Raw genomic sequence first — 12775 nt, forward strand, 5'->3', positions numbered from 1 at the left:
AATAGCTGTCACACTAGATAAATAGTCAGTCTGTTTTTTGCACTAACCCGAGTCAGCACATTTTATTGCACATACCAAAATGTACAGGCTTCTAATCCAAGAATAGAAGAATTTTGTTTCTGAGACTTATGATTCAAACGTTAGGAATTAGGAACACTTTATTTGTCATTTCACTTCATGCACTTGCGTACATTAAATGAAACAAAATGCTGTTTCCCCCAGCCCACAGCTGTGCAACACAAAGATAAAAACACATCCAAAAACTACAAGAACACACATATCCAAACTGTATATCAAAACTAAAAAAAAAAAATAAAAAAAAATCACTGTCCAAGGGAGCGAACACCAGCCAGGATGAATGTGTTAACCGCCGGTCTGTATAACGGGGGCAGTCCTATGCTGATCAGCCTGCTGCACGCCCGTCACTCTCATCGTTAGCTCTGCGTTGTGTTCTATTTTCGGTGGGGTCCCAGGTGTTGTGGGGGGCCCTCAGTCTCTCATCATCATCATCATCATGATCAAGGAAGGAGGGGGGACACACAGGACTCTATTTGGCCCACCTTGCCATTTATTTAGTTTCAAACCCTTCGACAAACGTCCAGTCCTCCAGCGGGAGCGGTGTTTCTTACGGACGTGGGGGTCGAAGTTCAACCACTGCCCGGACTTCACTTGTGTGCGTTAGAAGGAGAAACCGTCCACGGGACTCCGATGTAAGAAAGGATAAACAAGTATTTTATCCCACAGCTTGCAGTATCTTCTTACAGGGATACTCAAAGTTACGTTCTCCTCAACCAGCAAACCTGTCCTACGGTAAGAAACACGCGTGGCTCGGCTCGATCGCTGCTTGAGACTCCTCCCCCAAAACAAAAATGGCCTCTCCCGCGTTCCGTCTTCCGTGTACCCATAAGACCTCTCTCTTAAAGCGACAGTACACGTATATGACGGTCGTTGTAAAACACATAAAAGTAAATAATGACATAAAATAAAATGTAGTAAACACAAATAACAGCACACAGACAGGATTTGGTGATATTTCATACTCAAACAAAATAAAATAAAAACATTAATTTTAACCTGGTTACATCTGCATGGGCTAGCTTAGCCCGCCCCGCTTCCGCGTCCTGTCAGACCGCCCGAGGAGGGCAGGGGCCGTGGTCCCCGGGCCCTCCGAACAAAGCAGACCAAGTTCTCCCAGCTGATCCAGCGCCAACTCTCCCAGCCAGACACCCATGACACACCTCCCCATACTCCTCACGACATCAAAAACACCACAGTCAATGCAAGGTGAGGCCGTCGGCTCTCCCAGCCATCAAATGAAGACAAAACTTAACCGCAGACGTGGACAAAGACACTGCATGGACAGTAATGGGTGAGATCGCCGCAAATGTGAATTCGCACCGCCATCTTCCGACACCGGCACTGGGTTAGGCCGCTGCAAATGCAAATTCATGCAGCTGTCTGGCCAATTGGTGTATTTTTCTTTTTTGAGTAGTGGATGACATTTACAACCTATCTGCCAAGTTTACGAACTGTAGTTATTACACTTTCTGAGACCCAGATACCTTTAGGGCAGAGTAATAATAATAATAATAATAATAATAATCCTAACAAATACAATAGGATTCCAGCAGCGCTGCTGCTTGGACCCCTAAAAAGCAAATTTCTCTCCCCCTTTTTTCTCCCCGTTGGACTTGGCCAATTGCCCCACTCTTCCTAGCCGTCCGGTCATTGTTCCACCCCCTCTGCCGATCTGGGGAGTTGCCAGCCGCTTCTTTTTACCCGACAGTGAGGAGTTTCACCAAGGGGACGTAGCGTGTGGGAGGATCATGCTATTCCCCCCAGTTCCCCCTCATCCCCGAACAGGCGCCCCGACCGACCAGAGGAGGCGCTAGTGCAGCGACCAGGAGATATACCCACATTCGGCTTCCCACCCGCAGACACGGCCAAGTGTGTCGGTAGGGACGCCCGACCAAGCCGGAGGTAACACGGGGATTCGAACCGCCGATCCCCTTGTTGATAGGCAACGGAATAGACTGCCACGCTAGCCGGACGCCAAAGGAAATATTCTAAATGTTACACGGACATCAAGCTCACTCTGGTGCACCACACTTAATTTTTGTTGAGAATCTGCTGGAAAATATATGCAAATACAGTTCGGGTCAGAAGCGCTCTGTCACAAACATATTTGAACTCACACATCACGTACCGACGGCTCCTACTTTTCTGGCCTGTATGATTTCCACATGTTACTCCATTCTTTCACACTACGACAGAATATAACAAACAATAATGAACATAAACGCAATTGAAAACTCATACTGAATGCTATAAACACCTTATTACCTATACTATACCGATCTGGATTCTCTTTTCACATGTTTTCTCTGTTCGAAAGTTCAGTAAATGCTCAATTTAATCTCTAACAGGAATTACAGAAATACAGGTAAGTAACAGTTTAGCTATAGAATCACGCTCCTTTAAGGTATCGACAGGTGAGCAATAAACAAGAGTTTACACGAAAACACCCGGTAAGTAACGAGTAGTATTTTAACATTGCTCTTGAGTTTACAATGGCATTAACTCGTCTAATTCCCACTTTTAAACCTTGAAACATATTTTCGACTCAGTAACTTTGGGAGGAAAGCATAAGAATAAGATAGGCTGTAGCATTAGCATAGCGAGCCATGTAATCATTAGCTCGCCTGTCTGCTTGACACATTGCTATCAATATTCCTTTAATGCAGCATCATTCACACAGTTTACCAAACATACATCTCCAAAACATAAAACTCTGGTAACTCCATTGACGAGCTCACACGGAATGGTACCAACTATCTCTTAGTTTAGCTAGCGGACTTCTTCGGCTCGGCGCCCGTCAACAGTCATTTTCAGCTACGGTCAAATTCAATGTCTCTGCATGTTAACAGTTACAAACTAACGTTTTACTCAAGTGTACTACCATCGTCTACTACCTGGTTCTGCTTATAGTCGGCTTACCTGTTGGAAAACATGCAAATACGGCTCAGGCCAGAAGCACTCCGTCGTGCGCATATTTGAACTGACTCATCACGTTCTGGCGGCTCCTACTTTACTGGCGTCAGCTACTCATATCTAGTACAATGCATAGACCGCCCTCTGCTGGCAATGCTGTGCTCGGCAGGAATAAAATAACAACAAATCCCAATAAAGGAGCAAATAACAGACTAATACTGGTATGTGACAAGGTAGTTATGTTTTTGAGACCTTAGCTTTCATTGAGTTAAAAAATTAGGGGGCTACTATTTCCTTGTCATTTCAAACATACTGTGCCACATGAGGGGGGAATTAAATCCCTGCAACCTTGCCCCTCATGTGGCAAGGTCGATTGTAAATTCGGGCGTAAAGTCCATCTTAACCTAACGTTCCGAGTAGCTAGTTTTAAACTAGCGCCGCACTGAATTTCAGTTGCACCACGATAACATCAAACGCAAGTTACCTAGTAATGCATAAAACGAATCCTTAATCAAAATATTGTCACATTTAATAACGTTTCTATCGTTTCAAGCCAATCGACAGCGTCATACAACGTAAACAGGAAATACGTCATTTTTGACATTCGCTGTGCACGGACTGCATGTGTACGTGTGGTCAGGGTGCAGATTCAATTGTTTCAGCTTTCCCCGTCGGGGGGAGGCCTATCTGTCAGGTTTGTAATTTCCTCTTTAAACCTTTCATTCAAGCCTATTGATAGCTGCCCTGCATGAATGTACCCCGTTAGGTGTGTGTCTCACAAGGGCGGCGGTGTATTTTACAATAAAGAACTTAATATATTAATTTCTTGTGTGTATTAATTTCGTACCAATGTGCGTTTGCTTATTCACGATGGTTTGTTGAGTGCGCTTTCTCGCGAGGTGCTGAAGTTTGTCTAGCAAGCAACTTTTAAGTGAATAAACGGAATAACTTTCGCTGGACAACTAACAAAACGCCAACCAGAGTTGCAAACCGTAACACTGAATCCACGCAACAACAAAAAAAAGAAGTAGAAATAATAACAGTTCAGTTTAAGTTGAGTCTACGTTGAACATATGTGATTTGGTGTAAAGGTATAATTTTTAGTTGTTCGTAAACTCAGCGTAGTGCCAATTTACATTGACCTAAATATCGACATTACACTCTGCTGGTGCAACCAACTGCAGGTCTTAAAACAGTCTCACGGTAGCCATCAATAATGTGAAATAAAAGGCTTCATATTGGGTGAAGATTACAGATTAAGAAAGCTTCTGATATCCCACACTTTATTGACTTAATTGCTTGGTTGACTTTAACCATTTAAACATACACTGGTGTGCAGCAAAATCTCTATCTACCTCCTTTAAGTACTGTAGCGAATTAGGGGGGCAGCCCAGGAACCGTCGCCACAGCCGGGACGCGAACCTGTGTCTCCCACTCTGCAAGCGACAACGTTAACCTGTCGACGGTTAGCGATGTCTCATGTCCCGCGGGAGACACGGGTTCGCGTCCCAGACGCGGCAGTTCCTGCGGTTGCCCCCGAATTCGCTATATTGGTGTCAGAAGTGGGATGGTGAGACCGTGAGGTCATCGGAAGCGCGTGCCCCCAGAGGCGTGAGGGAGCTGATATGCTGAGGCGCGCTTCCCGAAGGAGCGGGGTACTGTAACGTGCATGGACAAGTAGACACGTTGGTCCTTGACTAACGGGTCGGACCCTTTAGTCGACTGGTTAACGTTGTCGCTTGCGAAGTGGGAGACACGGTTTCGCGTCCCGGCTGTGGCGACGGTCTCCCAGACTGCCCCCCGAATTCGCTACAGTATACTACTAACAGACTCCTATTTCCAACAGCCTTTGTGCTCACGGTTTGTTTCTTAAGGAGAATCAAAGGAGAACTTACTCAATTCTTCGCCTTGCTTTTCATGAAATGTTAGCTGTGTCTGTGTTCTCCCCTTGACTTCCAAAGGGGTGCAGTGACCAAGTTGGGCAGGCAGCACTTAAAACCTCGTTCAGACATGCCGACAAAACCCGTAAACCTTCCGTCAATGGTACGTGTCGGGGACAAGTGTGAATGATCACCCGCAAAAGTTGCATCGGCGAATTGCCGACTTGCGACCTAGTAACATTTACGGAAGCGTTACCAAATGACTAGTGTGAGCAAATGTCGTCAGACTGTCGTGTTAAAATGCTTTCACAGGCGCGAGTGAATCAATCATAAGGAATGTATCCATGACTTGGATGGCGCAGGTGAAGTACGAGATTTATTTAAACCAATAAAAGTAAGAGCATACTGTAACGTGCACGGATAAGAAGACACGCTGGCCGATGGCTCGTGAGTCTGACGCTTTAGTCGAGCGGTTAGCGATGTCTCCTGCGGTGCGGGCGATACGGGTTCGCGGCAGTTCCTGTGGTGGCGTTGTCCCCCGAATTCGCTACAATACATAAAAATGTCTGGAAAATGGACCACTTAGATATGTGAGCTTCTTTCGGTTTGTGCGGAGGATGAAATCAATAGTCAGCTGTGTGGTATGGTAATATAGAAAATCGATAATTGCGGGCGTCCAGATAGCGTAGTGGTCGAATCTGTTGCCTACCAACACGGAGATCACAGGTTCAAATCGCCGCGTTACCTCCGGCTTGGTCAGGCGTCCCTACAGACACAATTGGCCGTGCCTGCGGGAGGGAACCAGATGTACTACGTAAGTATGTGTCCTGTTGCTGCACTAGCGCCTCCTCTGGGCGGTAGGGGTGCCTGTTTGGGGGGGGAGACTAGGGGGAAATGTGTGATCCTCCCACACGCTACATCCCCCTAGTGAAACTCCTCACTGTCAGGTGAAAAGAAGCGGCTGGCGACTCCACATGTATCGGAGGAGGCATGTGGTAGTCTGCAGCCCTCCCCGGATCGGCAGAGGGAGTGGGGCAGCGACCGGGACTGCTCGGAAGAGTGGGGTAATTGGCCGGATACAATTGGGGAGAAAAAGAGGGAGGGAGGGAGGGGGGGGTGGCAAAATAACAAATGAATAAATAAGTAATGAGACAGAAGACATAGTCAAGTTATGTGTAAGTAAACACTATCTTTAAATCTTACAGACAGAAAGTATACACCTGAATAGGGAAAACCACTGCTGGTGGTGGGAAAACCCTTCCGGAAATGTTGGAAAGTAGGTTTGAAAGACACTTGTGCCAATGGTTTTCCACTGTGTGTTGTTACTTTGTTATTGAATTGTTTCCTTATGGTGTCAACCACAACTCCATAAATGTAAGAGAAAGTCAAACAACTGACAGCAAAGGTTGAGCCAAGCCGTCATCAAGTCGATGGTGGGAAGGGCAACTTGGGCCAGGGACAAGAAGAGGAGACAGTGAAAGATGGATCTGCTGACTGATAAACAGACACTTTGAGAAAGAGGAGTGAGATACAGCAGGATACATTCAATAAAACAGAATAAACAAACTACTTCACTTACCAACGCACCAAATAAATAATTTACGATTGCATGCCCACAGACTGCGTCAAACCCACAAAGATCCGTTTACTTGGTGTCCAGATCTGTCTATCACCCATGCCATCCTCATTTTTTCTAGTATTTCACATGCTCATTGCACCCTGTTCCTCTATTGTTGTACCACTGGATCCTACGCCCCATATTTCATCCCAACATAGGTGAGAGATACAGGATAGAGTTTAATATTTCTGAAAACTTTGCACTGAGCTGTTGATCTGATAATGGTGCTCTTGCTGTTTATTGCCTGCCCTCCCACACGAAAAGCTGGACGGAGCAGGCTGTAAATCTTAACAAAGACCTGCAACCCATCGCATCCTCTCCTAATCTGAGGGAGAACAATGTCAATGTCAATGGAAATTGAAACACCTGGGGGGAAGGAGGAGAAGTAAGATAGAATATTTCACTAATGCTCCTGACTTATCTTCCTCTCACTGTCCAGACAGACTGAAATCATTTTAGGCATCACTACCCACGAGTCTCTTATCAACTTTAAAATGGTTTCCCTGAGGTTTCCATTGAGCATATGAATAAAGTGATATCTGCTGGATGATAACCATGTTAAAATTGCGCAGCAGTGTGGATAGAAATATCTTTTTTGCATGGTGAAATCCCATTTCTGTGTGGCATACCATGTCTTCACTCTCTGAAAAATTACTGCGCTCACAACCTTATGGTTGATATTTTATGGTCTAAGACCATGCCATCTACAGGGCTAACCCTGATCTTTAACATAATTGCTTATGTCCAAAATTCTCACGTCCCTCACAGTGGTTATTGATCCTTGATGTAACAGAGCTGAGACAATGTCAACATTTAAACCTTTTTAGTATTGACACCTAAAAAGGTCAGCATCCTCGGAAAAAAAAGGTTATTATAGTTCCCACATGTGAAACCGACATTCAAGCATTCGAAATAAACACAAATTCACTGACAATTAAGCTGGTCAGCAAAGCTTATGAACATTATATACAAGCTAAAATCAAACCATTCTGCAAAATAAAAACATGTTTTTTTTTTTGGTATTTTTTCTTCCTTAAGAGCAATGTCATCGGTACAGTCTTAGTTGTCATGGCACCAGAATGCTTTGTGCATTGAAGTGCAGAAGTGACGGACAATATGGGATCGCTCATCAGTTGTGGGGAGTGTTGCAACCCTCATTAATTAGTATTTTATCAGATGTACACCTCCCTTGTGTGAGCTCAAGTAATCAAGAGGCGAAGAGTGAATGAATGCAAACTACTCATCCATGGCTTTCAAAATGTACAGTGCTCTGGGCTGTAAAATTTTGCATTGCCGAGCCTTGTATTTCGATATAAAAAAAAAAAGCTATAGTAAGAAAATACAATGGAAACCACGCAGCACTTTCTAAGCAGCTCCTGCATGTAAAATGACTTGCTTCAACTAACAGAGACTGACCACCCACTGGACTGATTTGTCCAACTTTACGAACCACAGCCTTCAGGTTTGCCCTCCATCCTTGGGTATAAAAGAGAGATTCCATTAGTTCACCACAGTCACTTGTCATGTCCTCTGGTTAAGATCTGTTATGCTTAAAGGGAGCATGTCTTGAGCCTCAAGTCTTCTGTAATGAATCGGTGCCTTTTTTACGATTCCACATGCAATAAGCATTGTAAGTCATGTTTAAAAGACCTGGTATCAATCAGACTATGTCATCTGTAAAGTGCAAGATTAATTGATGACATATGGACGGTACAAACTGAAACAAATAGAAATCATATGGTTCAGTTTGGCAATATGTTGGGATATAGCTGAAATAATGTAGAATTCCAAATATTCTCCACTTATGTATGCAAAAAAAACCCTATCAACATATGTTATGATAAGGATTTAAAAATCCCTCCATACAGTGATCAAGAGAAGAGCGAGATGAGGTTGGGAGATGACCATAATTTATTTCATCCAGTAGACAAAGCAATTCAGGATGGTCTTCTGGATTCAAAAGGGAATGAAAATGTGACAGTAAACAAAAACAACATGTATATAATATAGTACAGGTATAGCATTTAAGGTTCATGTATTTATCTAAAACAATTAGAATATAGATGCTGCTAGAGGCAAGTAGCCAAATAGAAAGAGAAGAAATTCTAAAGTAATTAGAAAGAGTACTGGGGGGGGGCTTGTCCTCTTGAGTAATTAGACTGAATTATTGAGATTCACCTTGTCTTTGGTATACAGACTATAAAAAAAACAACAACAAAAAACAAAAAATGTGTGTTTGTCACTTCGGTCAATAGATTTGTTAGAGCATATAAAAAAAAAACTAAAAAAAAAACTTGAATATTTTTTTGGTAGAAGTTTTTAATTATCCAAAACTTCAAGCCACCTGTTTGCTGCTCCCTTGCACTTCCAGTGTGCAATTAGATTTGTGCACATTAAATTAGGCCTATTTTTAAATCGTAGTTGTGGACTGGGCATGCAAACTGTTTTAATCTTGGTTAGAACATGGACAAATACAGCTCTAGCCTGGATTTTTAAGCAGTTGGAGTCTATCTACTGTAAATAACATTGGAGGACTTCAGACGCTAAACACTGCTAATTTTAAAGTGGTTCTACGTGGACCTAATGAATCAATGCCCAACTGCCAAGTCTGAGCTTGTGTGCTACTGTTTGCAAAAACATTTCACGCTTTCGGTATCAAGTTAATGTTGAATTTTCACAGACGGGGGACCAAAATATCTGCCAAGATCACTCATTTACCAAACCACTCACTCACTCAAACGGACTCAAACACACATGCATGAACACGTTAGCTGCATCTCTAAGGCTGTAGTCACACCAGTGGACTTGGTGAATTTGGTGACCTTTGACACACGAATTCGCGCCGCCAAGCAACAACAGCGCTGCTTTGACTGTGTTGACCTCTGATGGGGCGGGAGAGAGATAACAGAGGCAGATATTTTAGTAGCATGTATAACAATTTAATACTACTGTGCTCTGCCAAGATAGGAATGGTTCTACAAAAAATATGCGGCATGGTTTACAGTCAGTCAGTCTGTAACTTATTTGTGTTTTTTCATCACCAAGCTTTCCGTCCCACCTTTTTTTTTGCAGGGGAAAGCCAAAGGAATTTCGCTCTGCCAAATGTTGATTTGACCACAGATGTGTGATGGTTTTGAATTAGATTGCCAACACAGCTATCAGCACGCACAGACAGACAGACAGACAGACAGACAGAGTAAGACAGAGCACTAAATATTGTCCTTAATATTGTCAACGCTGGTTCTTTGGCGCACCTACATCTAACAGACTCATTGCTAATGTTATTATCTGCAGCTGTGTTTATCCTGCTATGCTAACGCCACATATTACCAAGACCAACCTGCCATCTTTTTAACCTTTACATGGTTTTTAACCTGTAGAAGTCAGCAAACCCACTAAGATGGTCGAGGGCTTAGTTACTCTTATTTAAAGTTTTCTTCAGGAGAGGCGTCGCGAATTGTAGCAACGCAAACTCACATCCAGAGACACAAAATATAAATCCCATGAACGCGGTTGAACTTCATCACCACCTAGTGGTCAAACAAATAAAATAATAACTATGCCACATGCAGTCATATGTCATGGTTTTTAAACCTGAGGGGGGGGGGTTAATCCATATGTGAACGTTATGTGTTCATATGAGTGAGTTAAATTGTGTTTGAGAGGTATTTATTGTAAGCCCCCCCCCCCACACACGCACTTCCATTTTTGGGATGAAAAATGACGTATCATGCACGCGCGTATTACTCCCGAGGCAGCATGCCAATCGTGTCCTTGATTAAAAAAAAGCCATAATTCATAATAAGTCACATAAGAAACAAGAACACTACATGATACTAATGTCAAATAAGAAGACTATGACACTAATGTGAACTAAGAAGACCACATGACAGTAATAAGAATGAAGGAGGCTACATGACACTCGTAAGAAGGCAGGTGAGAGCTGCAGGTGAAATAAACCACAGATCCGAGAGTTGAAGTGGCAAAACTGAATACGTCTGCTGATTGCTGAGACGAGCCCACTCAAACGTTGAAATCAAACGCAGTGAGGGGGAGATTCTGACTGGTCTGCCTCTCAACAACTGTAGTTTACTGCGAAACATTGGCATTAATGAGATCTCACCCTGGGATAATCCAGTGTGGACGCTGATGCGCTCAGTGTGTTTAAAAACTTCACCCTCCTCAGATTAAGCGCACGGATAGGCTATCTGTCTGAACCGAGTTCGGCTCGTATAGACACTGAACACTGCCGAAGGATTATCTAAACATCCCAATAATGACTTCACGGCAGGGAACCAGCATGATACTTTGGGGGGAGAGAAATAAAAACACCCACTGGGTAGCCATGCGGGTACCGTAACCGGCTTTCCCGTACAATTAACGAGACACTTGGGGCAACTCATCAGCAGGTTCATCAGGCTTGGAAACCAATTTGAAGGTAATCGCCGCACGTTGGCGGCGCCGAAGCACTTCGAACAACGTGACAGCCACCGCCATATATTAAAAAGACCAAAAAAAAAAAATCAAAATCAAAATATATCTTACCATGTTTGGTCGCAAAAGTAGCCGACGCAAATCCGATTCGGACCGGCCTCAAAGTCACTACACACCGGCTGCTGCTGCTGCCGCCGCCGCCGCTACAGCATCCTGCCGCCGTCCCCGTCTCTCTGTGAGGGACCCCCGTTTGAAAAGAATGAGCCAATTCACCGACGGGCTGCGGTGTCCTGTCTCTCTAACGTGAGGAGATACCAGCAGCAGTGTGCACAGCTCTCGCTCTCGCTCTCGCTCTCGCTCTCTCTCTCTCTCTCTCTCTCTCTCTCTCTCTCTCTCTCTCTCTCTCTCTCTCTCTCTCTCTCTCTCTCTCTCTCTCTCTCTCTCTCTCTCTCTCTCTCTCTCTCTCTCTCCCCCCCGCGCTCTCCGTAGAGATAACTGGTCATGACGTGTAAAGGGGGTAATCTTATTACACCGGTCAGTAAAGGTGAACCCGGCTAAGCTCCGCTGCCCCCCCCCATCGCCACACACACACACACACACACACACACACACACACACACACCTGCTGCTGCATGGCGAGAACCACAGCAGACATCTGGTTTACTCAGAATACAATGGATTGTGTTTAAATTGTACGCATGATCAACTTCCACGAAACGTAATCACAATTATCATAACCACAATGTCGTGGAATCCCCCCCTGCCCCCCCCACCCGCTCGTATCCAACTCAGCAGGGGAAAGCAACGCAATGCACAGGCTGCCAGACAGTGTTATACTCATACCCATGTGACATTTTCCCCCAAAACAGCTAAGCAGCGTCTATCTTTTGATTCAGGTCACCAAAAGCTATTTACTGTCAGCTGTCAATTATTTCAGATTTAACTCCATTAGCCAGGTCTGTCTGTAGCGATTGCAGTGTAATGGAGAAATATAGCACCGGAGGCGGAAGGCTATGATTCACCTGTCACTTTCGCACAATCACCGGGCTTTTCATCCCTCCAGCTTTCAACCAACAACAACAAAAACTATCTCATCAATATAGTCTGCTCTAATTAGACAGCATTAAGCAAGACGAAAAGTTGTAATTCATTGAAATGCCTCCAATGTGGCAGACAAGGTTGGGCTCACATTTGCAAAAGACATACCAAGGGCAGTCAAAGCTCTTTTTCTTTCTTTTTCTTTTTTTTCTTGCCGACAGTAGGACACTATGTTTTCCTAAGCTAAAGAATTCCATTCTATATTGATGAAAAGTTAGCAAATGACATACAAAATCTTCAAATGTGTAAAAGTAGGCCAAAATCAGCGTTACCTCAAAATTGCAATTTTTCATAAAAAGATTTAGAATTAAAAAAAAAGTGCCCTTCATCCACAGACAAATTACACAAAAAATATGCAAGGGGCATTGAACTTTCCAATTTCATACTGATAAGAGAAAATATGCAACCAGCGACCGTAATCACAACTCAAAGAAATCTGAACAAGCCCGACCGTCCCCAGTCTAACACGCAAATAGTACCACATACTCACATTCATAGTACTACATACTTATATTCATAGTACCACATACTTATAGTCATAGTACCACATACTTATAGTCATAGTACCACATACATTCAGAAGAACTGAAGAGACTGGTGAGCTAAATGTGCTACTCCGCTTGAAACACTATCCATTATCCAATGCAAGACTATTTTTGAGTTAGCTTCATTGATAATGTGGTTGTCAACCCAGGGAAGCTAAGACGAAGTGTGTTCAAAATTAGCAGGAGATGGAAACTCCCTAATTCATTAT

General features: G+C 43.7%; 1 protein-coding gene across 1 annotated transcript in view; it reads right to left on the reverse strand.

Annotated features, from left to right (window-relative positions):
• Positions 1-11142, reverse strand: part of LOC130122460 (protocadherin-15-like) — a 299505-nt gene extending 288363 nt beyond the window's left edge. Inside the window, exon 1 of the mRNA XM_056291387.1 lies at positions 11035-11142. The gene's annotated coding sequence lies outside the window, so the exon portion shown is untranslated. The remainder of the gene's footprint in view (positions 1-11034) is intronic.
• Between the last annotated feature and the right edge of the window lie 1633 nt (positions 11143-12775).

Source organism: Lampris incognitus, chromosome 13 (assembly GCF_029633865.1).
Source record: "Lampris incognitus isolate fLamInc1 chromosome 13, fLamInc1.hap2, whole genome shotgun sequence".
NCBI lineage: Eukaryota > Metazoa > Chordata > Actinopteri > Lampriformes > Lampridae > Lampris > Lampris incognitus.